Genomic DNA, 21409 nt, shown 5'->3' on the forward strand with positions numbered 1-21409 from the left:
ACCTAAACATCGGAGTTTAGAGCAGGGAAAGGTTTATTGCAGGGCCATGCAAGGAGACAGGTGACTTGTGCCTCCAAAACCTCGATCCGTGAAGAATTTCAGCAAAGCATTTTTAAAGGCAAGGTGAAGGAGGGGACGTGATTAATTGTTGGAAACTTCTTGGTGTCTGAATCCTTTGTTTTTGTAGCTATCCACATTGATCAGATCACAATGTTCCTATACACCTCCAACAAAACAAATGCCATTCTTTGTTCTGAAACTTTTTATCTCTATATGAATGGAGTCTTAAAGGTCAGAGCCCTGAGAATAGGCTATCCTGTTTATTTCAGGCTGTAGACAACTTTTTTTTTTTTTTTTTTACAAAAATACAGAACCAACTTGACTAAGCCCAGGCAGTAGAACAGAGCTAATATGGAGTCAGATTTATTCTTCCTTATTGCAAAACTCTGGGTTTTTCTTGGCTCCTGAATCTCAACACAGTTAAAATCCATCCATGATTCAGACCACCCCCCAAACCCAAGTCTGATTCTGTTCCGCATCCCCTGCTTAGATAAATGGCACTGCCACTCATCCAGTCTCATGAGCCTCAAACCTTGCCATCTTCCTTGACAACAGCCTTCTCCCTCACTCCTCTCAAGTCATCATGAAGTCTATGGAGAAATAAATCCCTGGATGCCATCCACTCTTCGACTTTCCCCATCTTCCCTCCCTTACCCCCACCATTCCCACCTTAGGTCATCATGCTACTATCACCTCTCATCTGGTCTGTTGTAGTATTTTCCTTCTGACCTACCAGCGTTTACTCTAATCCATTTTACAGCCTATGTCCTTCTTCATGGCATACCTCACAGGTGAAGTCTCATCAAATATTGCTATAATCATTTAATTGCTATCTTATCTCTCTGCTCTCAGCTATATGCTCCATGGAGTCAGGAAACATCTTTTTTTAGCTCACATTGTATTCTCAGTATTTAAGCAAACTTCCTGGCATGTAGATTTTATCAGAATATATTTACTGTAAGAATGAGTAAATGAATGAACAGTAAAAACTGATTATTGCTGTTTCTTATTTTCAGGATCTTTTTATTTATTATGCATTTTGTGCCGATAGACATTGAGGAAATCCTTCTTGGGAGTGGTTCCATTATAAATAATATAGTTTTTCTGATTATCAAACTAGTAGGTGCTCATTTTAGAAAGCATAAAAGAAGAAGAAAAAATTATTTCACATGATTTTGAATCATGACCATTGTCCTACAACATTAAAGCCACTTTAGAATTGTTTAAAATTCACAAATCTGAGACATATAGCCTTTCTAGGATGTTTATATTTAATGCATATCATCCTTGGGAAGACCCTGTTTAGTTAATGGAGTTAGGAGCTGTTGGAGTTCGTAAGGTTTGATGACTCTTAGGCTTCCTTTAAAATATACAGCACTGTTTATTGTCAAAGATATGTTTTCTACTTTAGGACGACTGCTACTTTGTAAAACCCTTTATTATTGCCTGGACCTCCCCTCATTCAGATTTTTCAAGAGCAGGATGAAGAGTCCTTGATTAATATCTGTCCCAAAGCAACACTTGATATAGTCCCAAATGACCATCCACTTCAGGTTCTACCATTAGAAACGAAATCTTGTCTCTTTGGTAAAGTTACTTTCCTTGTATTAAAAACTGCCCTGACCAGTAGGGGAAGCAACTTGAAAAACTTTTGCGCAGCAGGGGAGAGAAAGCAGGTGAGGCTTTCCTCGTAGCCTTGTTTTCGAAAGGCATGCGCAGGGAGTTGATCACTGTTCAACGCTAGAATGAGATGAACACTGAACACTTGGTGTTTTCTCAGCCCTTCTTTTCTGGTCAATGCAAGGATCAAGGACTTTGACTTAATAGAATACATTTCCTGTTATCTCTGGAGGGTTTATTTTTCCATGGAGATGTGTGATCTTATATGTTGAGAGTTTCCCTATTATATGTATCTCCCCCCTGCACCCCAATGGTGTATTAGGATATGAAGTTTCACCTTTTTATAATCTGATGCAAGTCATTAAAACATGATGAGAGTAAACAGTTTGGGCGATGGTTGTGGTTTTTAAGGGCGTGGTCTTTCTGTGAGCATTTCTTTTGGGTATGGAGCATTTAGACAGCCCCGAGAAGGGAGCGGCAGCCAGTGCCAGATGGAATCCAAGGGGTTCCTGGAATCTGTTCCTTATCCCAGGGGCCCTATTAGACAGGGTTCATTTTCACTATTAATCTTGATATGAAGACAGCTGTGCTTCTTTAAAAAATCACGCCCTAGGACTTGCCAGGTGGTGCAGTGGATAAGAATCCTCCTGTCAATGCAGGGGACGTGGGTTCAATCCCTAGTCCAGGAAGATCCCACACGCCATAGAGGAACTAAGCCTGTGTGCCACAACTACTGAGTCTGTGCTCTAGAGCCCAGGGGCCGCAGCTACTGAAGCCGACACTCTAGAGCCAGTGCTCTACAAGAGAAACCACTGCGATGAGAAGCCCGTGCACTGCAACAGAGTAGCCCCCACTCGCCTCAACTAGAGAGAGCCCTCACAAAGTAACGAAGGCCCATAGGAGGCAAAAAAAAAAAAAAAAAAAGAAACAACTGTTAAAATAACAATCATACCCTAAATTCTTTTTATTAGGGCCAAAGAAACTTATAGATAGGCTTTATAGATGGATCTGACTTTTCCCCTCCATTATTAACCAGCACTATAGAACGTGTAGTAATTTTTCCTTTGTGCCATATATATTCTTCCACTAGTAGCAATGAGAAAGAAATTCTCTTCCTAGAAATAAATGAAGTCAGTATAGGTTGATAAATATGTACATTTAAAAAATAAGAGTCACTATAAATAAAGTGCTAACATTTTACTTTAAAGCCAAGTAGTTTGCCTTTTCTAAGAAGTTTCCAAGCAAAAATTTCCTCCCCTAATAGGTGGCATTTTAACTGTGGCCTATTAGGAGGGTTGGGGCCTCCCAGGTGGAACTTGTGGTAAAGAATCCACCTGCCAATGCAGGAGACATAGGGTTGGGACGATCCCCTAGAGGAGGGCATGGCATCCTACTCCAGTATTCTTGCTTGGAGAATCCCCATGGACAGAGGAGCCTGGCAGGCCACGGTCCCTGGGGCTGCAAAGAGTCAGACACGACTGAGCAACCAAGCACATTAAGAGGACTGGCTCATGTTTAAACAGGATGCACGGAGTCCAGCCAGCTAATATCCCTTTGTGATTGTTTTAAGATTTTCACCTGTTTTACCTCATTTGGGGTTACTTGCATTTACAACTTGATACGGTTTGCCTTCATAGAGTTGAGTCACTCTTCTAGAATCGAATGTGGATTTTGCTGAAGAGTAAAATTTGATATATGATTTAAGAAGAGCTGCTTACAAATTGCTGTATAATCACATCTTTTTAAATTCATGCAAAGAAATGTTAAGGTAATCGTGAATGTACTGGCATACAACGACTGTTTGGGATTCCAAGAATAAAATGCCTCCCTTATTTAGGAATGCTTAAACTCATGGTTATTTTATGTAAAATGCTAAAATAAGTTTGAGCTCTACACCAGATTAACACTGACATCTTGACTGAATTCCATTATTTGTTTTTAAGATGAAAGCCAACATTTCCTACTTTGAAGGGATTTTATTTTATGGTTATGTTTAAAAAACCATTAGCCTCATACTCCAACTATTAAAATATAGGTCTAAAGAGGGGGGAAACCTCCTTTAAAAATAAATATAAGATATAAAATCTTAAGTTACAGAGTAGTTGTTTGGGAGGCATGCAATTTCCCTCCCTCCTGCCCTGAGACCTTATCAGAAGTGGGATTTAGAGTCTCCTGTGAGCCCTTTCCTAGTAAAAGATTTTAGCTAAATAAACAAACGTAACTGGTAGGATACAGAGAACTAATGAAAGCTATATGATCGCCCATCTGGTAAAAAGTTGTCCCTGCAGAATTCAGGCAATCATAAAATCACAGAAAAAATGTATGTAATCAAGATATTCTTGCAGTGTGAGCAAAAACTCCCTGCCCTACACTGTAAACCACTAGTCCTGACATGTTTCCATAGCTAGCACAGAACCAGGGTCTTGTACATTCTTACAATTCTTATCAGGTATCTGAGACATGTTCTTAGGCTTTTGGAAATGATAGATGTGAATTAATAGGCATTCATAGACATATGTAATCCTGTTTGATTTAAACGATTATGTATTTGCTGACAAAATCTTATCATTGATAACTTTTGAATTAAATGGGCTTCAAGTATTTGGTGCATCAAATATGTCTGAGACTGGAAAGTACACACAATAAGTCACTTATCATTCTTTGGGAAGAATTTATAGGTTTATTTCTCTTTTTAAAACAGCCTTAGAATAACGGCTAAAACTATTTTTGTTTCTTGACTTATTCAAAACAGGGGGAAACATGCCACTGAGTATTTATATAAGTGTAAAGCTTCAGAGCTGACAACCAACTAGTTGATACATATTTGAAACCCATTTAAGTAATCCTTAATTGCAGTCAATAATCTTATAAGTAGATAACATCCAAAGTCAGCATAATGCCCACTTGAAGAAAGAACACTGATTGTGTTTGGATAGTGTAACAGCAAGAATCCTGTAATATGTCTTTTAAAATACTTTAACTTTTGTTTATGCTTAATGTATGAATTGATCTATACCCGGATTTCTCAGTCTCAGCACTATTAGCATTTTTGTTTTGTTTTTTTAGCAGCCAATATTTTTTTTCCCATTGTCATTTGTTTTTTAATTAAACCTATTTTGTATTGGAGTATAGCCGATTAACAATGTTGTGATAGATTCAGGTGAACACTAAAGGGACTCAGCCATGTATTTACATGTGTCCATTCTCCCCTAAACTCCCTTCCCATCCAAGATATGGCACTAATAGCACTTTGGATAGGATAATTTTTTGATGTGGGAGCTGCTTTGTGCATTGCAGGATATTTAGCAACATCCTTGGCTTTTACCCACTAGATGCCAGAAGTACTCTCTAGTCATGACAATAAAAATTCTCTCTAGACAGCATCAAATATCCCATGGCGGGGGCGGTGGGAAGCAAAACTACCCCTGGTTGGGAATCACTGGTCTCTATACCTGTGTATTTATATCTGTAAATCTATAGCTTTATCTTATCTCTATATGAGCATAGTTGTTTTAGGCACCCCAACATGATACGGTACAGTTTAGGAGCGTTAAACTTTATACTTTAGCAATCAAAGAGTGGAAGACAATGCAGAAAGTCAATTTTGGTGGAATTCATACTAACTCATAATTAGAGAGATTGAAACTAGAGAACACATGTTTTACCTTTGGTTGGGAGAGTTTGGTGACTGAACTAAAAAAATACTGTAATTAGTTAAAATGTTTTCATTTAAAAATATTGAAGAACATTTTGCTTAATGCATGGTTCCTTTTTTACATTTGAAATTTCATAGGGTTGTGCAAGAAGACCCACAAGACCTATTGAAGGTATTTCGAATAAATATGTCCCATCATTAGAGACCTTAAAGTTTGTTTTCAGTGGAAAGTTTCTGAGGTCCTGGGTCATTTGATTGCAGTATGAACTACAAAGTCTGGCAGGACAAGGAAAAGAACTCAGATTTTATCTTAGATGACTTTCCATTTCTATTTTAAGACTTGGCAGTGCTTTGGCAAACCCTCCCAGGGGTTCACCTGAATTTGAAGTGGACTGAATCACGTGCACAAAAATAAATGGCTTAGAAAAAAAATAATAAATGGCTTAGCTACACACTAACACTGCCAGTGGCAAGGACCCCTGAGTTGATTCTGAGACCGTCGCCTCAGTAGCTGAGTACTTCCTGTGTGCCAGGCCATGGGGCTGTGATGGCCAGTGGGCCACATACAGCCTCTGCCCTCAAGGGAGACAGACATGGAAATAGTTCATTTTAGCACAGTGTAGTGATGTCTTGTGGCTCAGCTGGTAAAGAATCTGCCTGCAGTGCGGGAGACCTGGGTTTGATCCCTGGGTTGGGAAGATCCCCTGGAGAAGGGAAAGGCTACCTACTCCAGTCTTCAGGGCTGGAGAATTCCATGGACTGTATAGTCCATGGAGTAACAGAGAGTCAGACACGACTGAGCGCTCTTCACACTTCCCTTTAGAGTGATGTACAGTTTGCTTTGGAGCTTGAAAGAGGAGACTCTAGCAGAGCCCAAGGGTGCACAAGGTGCTGCCAAGGAAGGCTTTCCAAGGTGTTTTCTGTTTTGTTTTTGTTTTTTCCCTTTCAGTTTTATTGAGGTATAATTGACATGGCATGGTATAAGTTTAAGGTGTGCAACATAATAATTTGAAATGATTATCCTGGTATCAAGAACATCCATCATCTCATACAGATACAAAATTAAAGAAATATAAAAAGTGTTTTTTTCCCTAGTGATGAAGAACTCCTAGGATTTCTTCTTTTGACCATTGTCATATATTACACGGAGCAGGGTTAATTATATTTATCATGTTGGACATTACATCCCTAGTATGTTTTATCTTATACTGAAAGTTTGTACCTTTTGATCACCTCCTCTAACCCTCCCTCTCCCAGTAACCACAAATTTGACCTATTTTCCTATGAATTTGTTCATTTGTTTTTGAAGTATAATTGACCTACAACACTATATTAGTTCCTGTTACACAACATAGTGAATCGATATTCTATACATTTCAAAATGATCACTGTGATATATCACATGCAAAGACATTACATAATTATTGACTGTATTCCTTACACTGTACATTTCATACCTGTGACTCATATACTTTGCCACTGGAAGTTTGTACCTTTCACTCTCCTGCACCTATTATATTTCTATCCTCCCACCACCACCTCCCCTCTGGCAGCTGTCTGTTTGTTCTCTGTGTCTACGAGTCTGTTTCTGTTTTGTTATATTTGTTCTTTTGTTTGTTTGTTTGTTTTATAGATTCACATATACATGAAATAATATGGTATTTGTCTTTCCCTTTTTGACTTACTGCACTTATCACAATACCCTCTAGGTCAATCCATGCTGTCACAAAAGGCAAGATTTCTTCTTTTTTATGGCTGAGTAGTATTCCATTTATATAGGTACCATATCTCCCTTACCCATTCATCTACTGATGGACACTTAAGTTACTTCCATATCTTGGCTCTTGTGAATAACGCTGTAGTGGACCTCAGGAAGCATAGATCTTTTCAAATTAATGTTTTTGTTTTCTTCATATGAATACCCAGCAGTGGAATTGCTGGATCTTCTGGTAGTTCTGGTTTTCATTTTTTGAGGAATCTCCATGCTGTTTTCCATAGTGGCTGCACCAATTCACATTCCCTCCAACAGTGCGCAAGGGTTCCCTCCCTTTTCTCTGCATTCCATGGACTTGTTTCCTGAGCATCCCTGAAGATGATACCTACTGTGTGCATCAGTGGGTCTATTTATTATAAATTAAAGTGAAGTGAAAGTTGCTCACTTGTGTCCAACTCTGCAACCCCATGGATTCTACAGTCCATGTAATTCTCCAGGGCAGAATACTGGAGTGGGTAGCCTTTCCCTTCTCCAGGGGATCTTCCCAACCCAAGGATTGAACCCAGATCTCCTGCATTGCAGGCAGATTCTTTACCAACTGAGCTATCAGGGAAGCCCCATTATAAATGAACCCACGCTAAAGTGCCCATGAGAGATGAGAACAAAGTAGTTATTTCTTTCAGGGATGTTAGAATTTATCTTGAGACACAGCCCTTCCTAAACCCAAGTAACTGTTAGGAACAGAAATTTGCATGTGAATTCAGATCTTTGGGGGACAGGCAGAGATCTTTCAGGGTTTTACAGTGACATCAAAGAAAGTAGCTGTTTTTTCCATCCATATTAATGGCTACTCTTCTCTCTCATTTCAGTCCTTTTCAAGAACCCAAAAGAGACCAAGCACATCTAATGTACAAGTTGCTATCATTATATAAAAGATGCCCACAGTTTGCCAAACACAAGGGAAAACCCTGTAAGAAAAGACATTCTTCTTACCTTCTGGAAGTTATACTCTGGACCTTATCTTCTGCTTAATGTTGGCTGGTACTTCTTCTCTTCTGTCTTTAGTCTTTCCTCTGCTTGCAAACATCCGTACAGCATGTCTGAGCTAAAGCTCTCCAAAGTGTAGTCTCTACTTGCCGTCTCCCATATGAACACTCTCTGTTCACTGCCAAGAATGCACACATCCCCATTTCTTTGTCTGCCAGGCCCACTGATGACAAGTAATTTTCTCTACCAGAGTGCTCTTGTCTCATAGACAAACTCCTGTACATCCTTCAAGACCGCATTTAAGTGGCCTCTGTTATTTGAAAACTTCTGCTGACTTTCCATGGGGAGTGTTTTTCTTATCTCTAGTGTATAGAGTGGAGAAGGCAATGGCACCCCACTCCAGTACTCTTGCCTGGAGAATCCCATGGACGGAGGAGCCTGGTGGGCTGCAGTCCATGGGGTCGGGAAGAGTAGGTCACGACTGAGCGACTTCACTTTCACTTTTCTCTTTCATGCATTGGAGAAGGCAATGGCAACCCACTCCAGTGTTGTTGCCTGGAGAATCCCAGGGACGGGGGAGCCTGGTGGGCTGCCGTCTCTGGGGTTGCACAGAGTCGGACACGACTGAAGCGACTTAGCAGCAGCAGCAGAGTGTATAGTGTGGTGCTGTGGAGTCCTACCTGTCCTTAACATTAGAGCACTTCTAGGGTAGAAACTGAGTCTTATTCAGATGGGTTCTACCAAATGTGTACCACGGTGTCTTTTATATTATGTGTGTGTGTTCAGTAGCTCAGTCACACTTGATTCCTTGCAACCCCATGGACTGTAGCCCACCAGGCTCCTCTGTCCATGGGATTCTACAGGGAAGAATACTGGAGTGGGTTGCCATTTCCTTCTCCCAAGGAATCTTCCTGACCCAGGGATTGAATCTGTGTCTCCTGCATTGGCAGGCAGATTCTTTACCACTGAACCACCTGGAAAGCCCCTTTTATATTGTAAAAGTGAAAGTGTCAGTCGCTCAGTTGTGTCCAACTCTTTGCAACCCCATGGTCTGTAGCCCACCAGGCTCCTCTGTCTATGGGATTTTCCAGGCAAGAATACTAGAGTGGGTTTCCATTCACTTCTCCAGGGGGTCTTCCAACTCAGGGACTGGACTCGGGTCTCCCACATTGCAGGCGGACCCTTTACCGTCTGAGCCACAAATAAATATTACATGAAATGTTTCAATGATCCACTTATTTTTCCCAGATTACCAACCACCAAGTTCTTTACTCTCAACTTTCTTTTTGTTTAGTCATGTGCCTCTTCCATATAAAACACTTTGCTGGGGGCTTTGTCTTGTCTTACTTCTCCTTACATAGCCCAATCCCATGAAGTTCTATCCTTTCCTTCTTAGAAACAAGAAAACAGAAACTTAGAGAGGGAACATGAAGCATAGTACCTAATGATAACCCAACATGTAAGTGGTAAAGCTTGGATTTGAACTTGGATCTTTCTGGCTCATTCATCCACTCATGCCTTCGACTGATAATACCGATATATACTTATTGTGAGCAACCATATTTATGCTGGGGCCAGAGGAAGCCACGTGGACCCAGATAAATTCCCTGTCACCACAGACTCTCTACTCTGGTGAGGCCAGAGACAGACAACTAAATACATTGAAGGAACTTCCCTGGTGGTCCAGGGGCTAAGACTTTGAGCTCCCAGTGCAGAGGGCCCAGATTCCATCCCTAGTTGGGGAGGTAGATTCCACTTGCTGCAACTAAGAGTTTGCCTGCTACAACTAAGACCCAGTGCAGCAAAATAAATAAGGATGGGGTGTGCATGCCTTATTCTAGCTAAGCTGATCTGGGGAGGAACCTTAAGCAGAAACTGACATGAATTAATGGTGGAGGGGAGAGTGGTCCAGGCAGGGAGAAGATCAGGGGCACTGGCCTGGAGAAGGGAGCGAGGAACAGCCAGGGCAGAGTACCTGGATCTGAGCGGCTCAGAGGTATTTTGGAGGAGGAATCAGCAGCCAGGTCACGTGGGTATGTGTAGCCCATGGATAGGGATAAGGCTTTTACTCTGTAAACCAAAGGGAAGCTATTTGAGTTCTTTAGGTAGTAAAATTCTCTTGTGCAATCTTATAAGCCTTTGCAGTTTGTAAAACAGACATGCTTGGTCTGTTTTGGTTTCTGCAAGACTCTGAAATGTCACCTTAGTCATGAGTACAGATAGAAAAAGTAGCTTTCTGTGCACAACCCATTTCGTTCTCAAAACCCCCAGGATGAGGCAAATGCTGTTCCGCCCACATTAGAGAAAGGAAAAGTGAAAGCCATGGTGGCTAACTAGCTTGTGCATAGTTACATGACTCGCAAGCAGTCAATAACTGCTGGAGTTTGGACTTGTCCTGAAAGTGAGTTAGGTAACCTACCTACCTTCCCATGACTAGCTCAGTGGGATTGGATGGCAAAGCCAATTAGTCTGACTTGTAATGAAATGCTCTCTGTATTGCATTTTTCCTGCTCTTGGCCCTGCCTGGTCTCAGCATCTGCAACTTGGTGCCAGCCTTGCCCTGTGAACTGGTTTCTCAGCTTCTATCCTGATACCAATCTTGTACACCTCCTACAGGCGATGTGCTCAGGGAAAGGGGCTTTACATCTCTCTCACTGAATCTTCCCTTCAACAAAACCCTTCCTGGACCTTCCTATTTAATGCATTTCAAAATATTGGGTTGGTCAAGAAGTTTGTTTGGGTTCTTCCATAACATCTATGGAAAACCCCAAATGAACTTCTTGGCCCATGCAGTAAATACTTAGACTGGCCTTCAGGGCCCCCTCGGAGCCTGGCCGCTGACCATCTCTCTGTAGTGACCTTGCCTTTCCTCAGTACCTGCCCTGAGCCTGCAGCCAGATGGATCTGTCTGTTCCTGGAAGGGAGCCTGTACTTGCTAAGGTCTGCAGCTTTGCTCATCCCATTCTCTCTGCCTGGGCCATGCCCCACCCCCACCTTCTTACTTCATTCAAGATATGCTTTTTGAAAAGGCCGTTCCCTTTTGATTCCATCTTCTAAGCTTGCAGACCGTTTGTCAATGTCACTCACCAACCAACCTGGCCCTTGATAAATGTTTTTGTGCTATCACTTGAACCGAGTTGTCATCTCTTAAAACCAACAGTCATGTCTCCTACTTCAACTTCTTGACGTCTGCAGATAGAGCCCCAACCACATCCTTTTAATTAGCCTCTATGAGGTCCTCAGTGAAGTGTTGGTAAGGCTTTCAGGAGGATGAAGTGAGATAAATTACAATTACACCAAAGGTGTGGTCACTTCACAGCAGATGCCTTACCATCAGCCCCTTTGGGTATGTATTTAAGGAAAATCGGGCCTTTTCCTATTCCCTGAATATCGGTGATGCTCAGTAGCTGGACCAATCCCAAGGACTGCTCCATTTTTGCTAAAAGGGAAACTTGATTTGAGAAATGTATTATCCTCTCCTCTACTTATATATATATATATATTTATATATTAAACAAGTACAGTTGGGTTTGAGAGGGTGTTGGGGTTTTTTTTCATTATTTTTCTTGCTACTTCTAACTAGTCCAGATGGCTATGCCATTCACAGACTCAAATGTGTCCAGATCATGAAACTCTAAAGGCCTCCCTGTTTGCGTAGAGCCCATATGTTTAGGCATTGTTGCTCCTTGTGTGGGTCCACAGAACGTGTTGAAAAATCTAACAGGGGAACTTGCATTTCCTACTTGGTCCAAGTTAGGGTATTTCTGTCCCTCCTGGTCGTGAGGGGAGGGGAGGGGGATCATGGTCACCTTTCAAGTGATTGCTTTCTCCTCTAAGCGAGGAAGGTAAGAAGAGATGATAAATAATTGAACGAAGCCTTTATTACTCTAAACAGTACAGCTTGTGCTATGTCAGCATTTTGGCAAGATCAGCATCAGAGGTATGGAAAGGTTTTTTTTAAAAAAAGAAATTTCCACCCATTAGCCTAAAATTAATCAGGCTCATCATTTTCAAATAGTCTATTTTTGAGTTCCTGAGAAATTGGTTCAAAATATAGATTTAAAAAAATAATAATAATACTTTTTCTCTTTTTTTGTCCATACCACGAGGCATGCAGAACCAGGGATGGAAATAGTGCCCCTTACAGTGGAAGCATGGAGTCTTAACCGTGGACCACCAGGGAAGTCCCAAAATACAGACTTTTTTTAGGTCCCCACTGCCAGTCCATTCTAAAGGAGATCAGTCCTTGGTGTTCTTTGGAAGGAATGGTGCTAAAGCTGAAACTCCAGTACTCTGGCCACCTCATGCGAAGAATTGACTCATTGGAAAAGACTCTGATGCTGGGAGGGATTGGGGGCAGGAGGAGAAGGGGACGACAGAGGATGAGATGGCTGGATGGCATCACCGACTTGATGGATGTGAGTTTGAGTGAACTCTGGGAGTTGATGATGGACAGGGAGGCCTGGCGTGCTGCGATTCATGGGGTCGCAAAGAGTCGGACACGACTGAGCGACTGAACTGAACTGAACTGCCTTGAGATTCCGATACATTAAATCCGAGTTGCGTATCAGGTCATCTGCCTTTAATACCAGGCATCTGATTACTCCTTGGTTCCTAGCACCAGACTTTGAGAAACTCTAACCTATACTTGAAAGCCAAAATTTCAAAAAACAGGATATTTCAATGAGAAAAAACATCAACTAACGAATTTAAAGCTCAAATTTTTGCCCCATTAGATTGTTGGCTTTCTCTTCTCTTCTTGCGTGCCAGCCAGAATCCCTGTTATTCATTGCAACTTGTTTTTAGCCACTGAAGGCATCATCCTTAACACTCCAACCCCACACACCTATAGGCCTCTTTATCCTTCCTAGAAAGGGTTAGTGCATTTTCTAGAATAGAGCACTTTTCTTCCAAGCTCAGTATCTCTAGTGTTTAAAATATTCATTTTATTAGAGTATATAGGTGACAGAGGATGAGATGGCTGGATGACATCATCAACTCAATGGACATGAGTTTGAGCAAACTCTGGGAGATGGTAAATGACAGGGAAGCCTGGTGTGCTGCAGTCTATGGGGTTGTAAAGAGTCAGACATGACTAAGCAACCGAACAATAACAGCAAATTCTTTTTACACTTTTGCCACTTTTTCCCATATGCGTGGTTTTCCAAGGGACCCTCTGGTAATGTGCGCACTCAGTTGCTTCAGTCATGTCCAATTCTTTGTGACCCTCAGAGGAGCCTGCCAGGCTCCTCTGTCCATGGGATTCTACAGGCAAGAATACTAGAGTGGGTTGCCATCCCCTCCTCTGGGGGATCTTACTGACCCAGGGACTGAACCCCTGTCTCCTGTGTCTCCTGCATCGTAGGCATATTCTTTACCCCGAGCCACTTGGGAAACCCAGTGGTGATGGATGCTTGGTTTCTCCTTCTTATTTGAGTTTCCTGTGCTGACTCTGTGCTCTGCTTGTCTTGGAGGACAATGCCACATACCATCATTTCACATCTAGAAATGAATTTATCTATTTGTTTGTTCAGTTGAGATTTATTGAACATCTACTATTTATCAAACACTCACCTTGGCACTGGGACATCAGTGTAAACAATAGATAACACATTCTTATTCTCACTACGTTTACAATCTAGTGGAGAAGAAAGATAAGACCTAGGTTACGTTGTGATAAGACCTGATGCAAAGAACTGACTCATTGGAAAAGACCCTGATGCTGGGAAAGATTGAAGGCAGGAGGAGATGGGGACAAAAGAGGATGAGATGGTTAGATGGCATTGCAGACTCGATGGACATGAGTTTGAGCAAGCTCTAGGTGTTGGTGATGGACAGGGAAGCCTGGCATGCTGCAGTCCATGGGGTCGCAAAGAGTTGGAAAAGACTGAGCGACTGACCTGAACTGACTGAGGTTACGTTGAAAAGTGTTATGGAAAAGGAAAGTAGGGGAAAGGTAGTGTTCTAGAGGTGGAGGAGGGCTGCAAAGAAATGTTATACGGTAATCAGAGAGAAGGTGACATTTGAGAAAAGTCTCAAAAGGAGGGGAGTGAGCAAGCTATCAGGCTTCCCAGGTGGTGCAGTGGTAAAGAATATGCCTGCCAATGCAGGAGACTCAGGAGACTCGGGTTTGAACCCTGAGTCGGGAAGATTCCCCTACCGGAGGGCATGGCAACCCACTCTAGTATTCTTGTCTGGAGAATCCCACAGACAGAGGGGCCTGAGAGGCTACCATCCATGGGATCACAAAGAGTCAGACACAATTGAGCATGCACAAGAATGCCCACGAGCACACCAGGGACACTTGGAGTGACAAGAGTCTGGGCAGGGGAAACAGCCAGTGCAAAGACCCTGAGGTGGGAATGTGTCAGGCATCTTGCAGGAACAGCAAGGAGGGGCTGGCAGGGATAGGGTGGGACAAGCAAGCAGGAAGAACATCGACAAAGGGCGGAGAAGACTTTGAGCCATTGTGCAGATTTGGGCTTCTTCTGCTGGGTGAATGGGCAGCCACTGCAAAGTTTTGAGCAGAGGAGAGAGGTGATCGGACTTGGATTTTCCAAGGGTCTCTTTGGCTTGGTGCTGAGAATAGACTGTGTGGTAGGGGCTTGGCAGAGCTAGTGGAACCTGCCAGGAGGCTGCAGCAGGGACCCAGGAGGGCATGGATGCTGGGGCCTGCCTGAATCCTGCAGAGGCGGTGGCAAGCAGTCGGTTTTGGATATAATTAGAAAGATGAGCCAACAGAATCTTTTGATGATTTGATGGGGGAAGGGAGAGAGAAAGACTGGATTCAAGGATGATTTTTGGCCTGAGTCACCGGAACTGAGTCACTTCCCTTTCAAAGGAGATGAGGAAAGGCTGAGGATGATGTGGTTGGGGGAGAAGACGAGGAATTCAGTTTTGCTCTCATGACTGAGATGCCTATTGATATCCAAGAGGAACTGCTGTGGGTGACTGTATGTATGTGTCTGGTGCTCTGCAGGTAATTATCTAGAAGTTTTTAGCATATGCACAGGCAAATAATATTTTTGAAAGTGTATTTCCTTAAAAAAAATCTTGCTTTGTACTTGAACCTGTTTATGTGTGCTTATGTATGTGTATGCATGCCAAGTTGCTTCAGTCAGGTCTGACTCTTTGCGATCCTATGGACTAGAGCCCGTCTGGTTTCACTGTCCATGGGCTTCCCCAGGTAAGAATACTGGAGTGGCTTGTCATGCCCTCCTCCAGGGCATCTCCCCTGCCCAGGGATGGAACTCATGTCTCTTATGTCTCCGGCAATGGCAGGCAGAATCTTTACCTCTAACTCAACCTAGGAAGCGCATGTCTGTGTATGTGATTGTATACATGTGTGTACATAGTTCTCTCTGGTTATAATTGTATAATTAGGAGAATTGTGTTTGTATGCAATTAAAAGGCTACCATGTGTGTTGGGGGGGAGCTCACCCATGTGGCTCAGTGGTAAAGAATCTGCCTGCAGATGCAGGAGATGTGGGTTCAATCTCTGGGTCTGGAAGATACCCTGGAGTAGGAAATGGCAACCCACTCCAGTATTCTTGCCTGGAAAATTCCATGGACAGAGGAGCCTGGTGGACTATAGTCCATGGGGTTCCGTGACTGAGCAACTCCACACACGCACACATGTGTGCTCTTACACTTAGTATACCTCATAGTCCATTATTTGCAGTTTTTTTGTGTGTCCAGCCTATTGTTGACCCCCTAACCTTTGGTACAGACTGACTTTTTTGACAAAGCCACTCTTTGTTTCCTGGAGTGATGCTCCAGATTTACCCCTGATCACCATCAGTATTATCATTCGCCATATTGGGCTTTCGAAAGACAGATTACCACTGCTGAAAATGGTTAAATCTTGATGATCCCTGGCAAGTTCTTTTCCATGGGATAGTTAACAGAGCCCTCGTGAGTGTGTGGACTTAGCAGTGCAGCCTTCGCCATCACGTGACCGTGCTTGGCACACTTGGTCCATGATGGCACAGTTCATTTGTGTAAGCAACTTGAGAGATGTCCTTACTGAGGCATCAAATTGGATGGTGTCTGCTAACAAATCTAATGGGAAGAAAGAAAAGAGAATTCAACGGATTATGGTTGTTTTTTTTTTTTAGGATTAAATTTGTGCCATTTAGCTGTTTGATACCCTGTAGTTAATGCTGCTTCATTAGAAGCCTATACAATTCTTCACATGGGTGTCAAAATAATTTCAGTGAGAATGATGTTGTGTGGACTCGTCAGGCTGAAGTCTTCATCTTGTGACTACAGATGGGTTATTGTCTGCTGTCCCACTGTCTTCCAAGCCTTTTGCTGGATGAGCGAGACTTAACAATCTCCATTAATTTGCTTTGGCACTTCACATGGTTAATCAGGCCATGAACACGATGGTCTTTAATAATTTTTTTTTTTAAATATTGCAATGCTCCTTTCAGTTGATGTCCTTCATAAATTGTATTAGCTGACGCTATAATTACTCATCAAGCAGCAAAAGCAAATCTACCTCCAAGTACAATGAAGATGTTCTTTTGTGAAATTATTAAGATAGAGAAGTTCGACATGCAGAGTGATTTAGTTCTGTTTTATAATTATATCCCACCTACTAGAGCCTATCAAATTGGAAAGGACTGATCATCACCAGCACACCTCATAAATGCCCCTGACTCACAGTGACCATTTCCCCACATAGATGAGGTCTTTAAAACAGTTAAATTAGCCTGTTTCTTTCATAACATGTTTCAGTGCTCTTTGGAGTAGTTAACTCTGTTTTACCTACAGGTTCATTTAATTTATTTGACATATTTTGTTTTGACTCTTGAAATCACATAGAAGAACTTTGTATCACTGAGTAGAAGATCTTTGTATCACTGAGTAGAAGATCTTGGAAGGAACATTAGTGAAGAGTTACCACTGAGAAAGTTTGGAAATTGACCAAATTAAGGTGACTTGTTGCTGTTCTTGTTTAGTTGCTAAGTTGTGTCCAACTTTGTGACCCCATGGACTGCAGCACGCCAGGCTCCTCGGTCCTCCACTATCTCCTGGAGTTTGCTCAAATTCTTGAGTCACTGTTGCCTAACCATCTTGACTTAGAATGTCTAATTCAGAAATTCATATTAGTCGATTAGTAAAATACCTAAACTTTACCATGGTGCAAAGTTAGGATATTAGTTATTATAAGACGGATTCAGGGGAAAATAAGACAGTATTATCAATAAAGGATTTAGAACAAGGTGTCTAGAGTGTGTTCCCACAGGGTGTTGTGGGGGGAAAATGAAGTGTTCCACAGCCAGTTTATGTGGGGCTGGGTTTACTAGCTCTCAAAGAAAAATGTCAACTCCATCCAAATAGGAACCTTGTCATCTTTTTCATCATTTTGTCTCATGTCTTACACATTGTAAACACATAAACAAATAAACACATAAATAAGAGTGAACTGCAGGACGTCTCACAATCTTCAGTGTTACAGGGAGCCCTGTGACTCATCCAAGAGAGGGCAGTGATCCACAGCCTTTCCCAAATTTACTGGTTTTTGAAATACTTTTCCTCAAGTGCATTTTATTAGTTACCCTCTGGGAAATTTAAGCTTTGAGGAAGATCATTAAAAATGAAGTTCTGAAATTGATCACTAAAAGTGAAATATTCAAGTTTTTGCTGCAATTGGAATGTAATTGATACAGATTATGAGGCAGGGGGGGCTTCCCTGATGGCTCAGTGGTAAAGAATCTGCCTGCCAATGCAGGAGATGCAAGTTTGATCCCTGGGTTGGGAAGATCTCCTGGAGAAGGAAATGGCAACCCACTCCAGCATTCTTGCCTGGGAAATCTCACGAACAGAGGAGCCTATAGTCCATGGGGTTGCAAAGAATCGGACACAACTGAGCAACTGAGCAGGGAAGCATGAGGCAGGAGGGATGTCAGACTTTAACTGCTTGTATCTGTGTTTGGGGCAAGTTTCCTGACTCCCTAGAAGCCTCAGTGTATTCATCTGTAAAGTAGGGGTAGTAATTTTATTTCTCTGTTAGTTGGGAAAATAAATTACATTTGGCCTCACTCTGGAAAGTGAAATGAAACATTAATTATGTATGTAGAGGACTTCCCTGGGTAAACCTTTATTATCATTATCATCGTAAAAAACTAAGGGGTAAAATTGTTCTCCTTTGGATGGGTGATTATGATATGCTGAAATTAAAATATGATCACCCTCCCTTCCACAAATATTGGAGGGCTTATAATACGCCAGGCATTGTTGTTAGGTCAGGCAGACAGTGGTGAGCACAGTCAAGGCCCCCTCCCTTGTGGACCTAGAGTTTTTGTAATACAATGTGTTTGCGGATGTCACTGTCCTTAGAATGTAAATCTAATTGTACACAATTCAGTTAAAGTTAATTGTTCTGGGGTCATTATATTATAGATCTGCCCCAAATGATCACTTTTCCCTCTCAGAATCAGATTGGTTCTTACACAAAAGAAGCACAACAAAATCCAGAGGTCATGTTTTAAAAGAAAATAAAATTAAGCTAGCATTACTTGATAAGGTAAAGCCAGTGACCAGGGGATCCCATTCTTCCTTGTCAGGTCCATCAGCACATGAGGGTAGCCAGATTTAGCAAATAAACACAAACAACCTGCAGTTAAATTCGAATCCCCCTAAATAAATACTTTTTTAGTATAAGTATACCCCAAATACGGCATGGGGCATAATTATACTAAAGTGGATTTTTTTTTCATTTTTATTTTATATTGGAGTTGCTGTTTAGTCATGTCCTACTGTTTTGTGACCCTATGGACTGTAGCCCACCAGGCCTCTTTGTCCATAGCATTTCCCAGGCAAGAACTCTGGAGTGGATTGCCATTTCCTTCTCTAGGGGATCTTTCCCACCCAGGGATCGAACCCACATCTCTTGCATTGACAGGTAGATTCTTTACCACTGAGCCACCAGGGAAGCCCAAATTGAAGTACAGCTGACTAACAATGTTGTGATAGTTTCAGGTGAACAGCAAAGAGACACGGATCCATTCTCTCCCAAGGCCCCCTTCCATCCAGGCTGCCCCACAACACTGGGCAGAGTTCCCTGTGCTATACAGTAGGGCTTTGTTGGTTATCCATTTTAAATACAGTGGTATATTTGAAAGGGAAATTTAGCTGGGCATCCTGTTTGTTTTTTTTTTTTTCCTTCTGAGTACCCTCCAGTTCCAAACCAGAGGAGACATTTTTACCCCAAACAGAATAGAAACCTTCGCTTCCATTTGAAATGATTTATAACTCTTCCCGCCTGATCACCAAGTGTTTCCAAATTAAAAGCCATTCATTAAGGCCTTATATAGATTCAAAAGATATGCAAGGAGTGCTTTGTAATGCCAGCTCAGTACTTCAGGTGAGAGCTTTTCAAATTACCTGGACCACTGGAGCCACCTGCTTGGGTAACCACGGTGGGGCCGTCCCGTGGCTCATCAACGCACCATCGTGCCTGCGTTGTTACTGATTTTTCTCATTTCTCCAGGGCAAATACTAATTAATGGATACAATTCACAGCTGATTAGCTGTAGTTTCTTCAGTAATTACATTCGCATACTAACTGTTCAGAAGAGGATTTCTAACCCAGTTCTTATTTCACTCTAAGCTTAATTTGTTTTTTGAATTGTTTAAGCCCTTCGTTTAATAGCCATTTTATTTTTCTTTGTTGTTTTAGGTGCTATTAGATAATAAGTGAGTTTAATCTTAAAAAAAAAAAAAACTCTCTGATAATGAGCTGTTTGCTTTAAATGGATTTCTAATTCCCCAACAAAACCTACATTTAAGTAACAGTAAAGCTGTGATACAGGCTGTTGTCAGTAGTTTGGGAGCCAGGGTTGGTACACGGAATATACATCGTGATCCAAGCTCTCATAAATACCCTAAAAAGAACATTTGAGATGGAAGCCTGAGAACTTAATTCTAAAATCCTTCATTCAACAGAAATTCCTGTCCCTTCTTTTGCGTGTATTTCACATTGTGGAAAAATGGGTGGGGGGGGGTGCACAGAATATATGTGTATGTGTGTGCACCCACTCATGTGTTTCTCTTTTTTTTAATTTTAAAATTATTTTTGAAACACTTTATCGAGGTACCATAGACATACAAAAAAACCTGTCCATATTTAATGTATACAACTTGATGAGTTCAGAGATAAGTAGACATCTGTGAACCCATCACCACGTGTTTTCGATATCACATGCCTTCAGAAAAGCTAGAGAAAGGGCTTTCTTACGCACTAACAAGTACATCTTTCAGAAATCCTCATAAAGATACTTATCCAAATGAATCTGAGGGCTCCTTGTGTGAGGATGTATTTAGGTGTCAGTTTACCGGGTGGGATTTTGCTTCTGTAGACCGTAACAGCGTTCTGGAACCATTAGGGCCTTCCGTATAAATCCTGCTTAGGTCTTGGATCCCTGACATGATAAAGTAGAGCGTGTCAATCCCGCTTCTGTGCACGAATCCTACAGGTTCAGAGTTGGAGGATGGGAGCCCCTCAGAAATAAGTGTTTGGGGGTATATTGAGAGGAGGATTTCTGGGTTTATTGTGGGTTTTTCATATCTGTATGTCTGTATTTATATTTATTCTCTGTCTTTATCAATCTTTGTATCTATCTGTCTACCTATCTCCTTGGGAAAATTGTGCCTTTTACTTTAAATAATTACTGGCTGTATTTATAATAGAGAATGGATATACATTTCACCCTTTGGAGACCAAACCTATGTGTTATTTGATGCATGAAAGGGAAGAAATAATACACTTTATAAAAAGAAGGGCGTTCTTTAACCATTTAAAAATCGTGAAAATAATATAACTCCAGATAATTTTGTTCCCAGAGCCTCTCCACATTGCCAGACTGATAACAGAAATGTTTAAAGCAACAAAAATGTGCCTTCTTAGACCATCTGAACCTGAAAATGCATTTCTGCCAAAATCCAAGTTTTACATTTTGATAACAGGTCTCTGGAAGGAAAGAGCTTATGTCTGAAATGCTGATACAGTCTTATTTGTGATGGTCTGAATGGGCTATTGTGTTAGGGAATTAAATAAAAATTGCTGTGTTCATGGGATCCTGCTTATTTTTTAAACCTCTTTGCACTTAATGTTATACTGAGAGATTAAATACCACTATTTTCAACAGCCCCGATGGATATAGATATCGTTTTAAACTCTATTTGAAGGTTTAAAAGATATTCTTTAGTCTTATTATTTATTTATATTCATGCCACACCCTATTCAGGGGAAAATAGAATTTGAGTCCTGGGAACTGAATTCTATTCAATTTAATTCACATTTTAATCTACCTACACTTGTGACATTTGTTCTTGAAAAGTAAGCTATGAAGTCCCAACATGCT

The 21409-nt window shown here is 41.5% G+C and overlaps 1 protein-coding gene across 2 annotated transcripts in view; it reads left to right on the forward strand.

The window, feature by feature from the left end:
- TOX3 (TOX high mobility group box family member 3) overlaps positions 1–21409 on the forward strand; it is a 122931-nt gene that overhangs the window by 65625 nt on the left and 35897 nt on the right. The gene's annotated exons all lie outside the window — the stretch shown is intronic.

Source organism: Oryx dammah, unplaced genomic scaffold (assembly GCF_014754425.2).
Source record: "Oryx dammah isolate SB20612 unplaced genomic scaffold, SCBI_Odam_1.1 HiC_scaffold_13, whole genome shotgun sequence".
NCBI lineage: Eukaryota > Metazoa > Chordata > Mammalia > Artiodactyla > Bovidae > Oryx > Oryx dammah.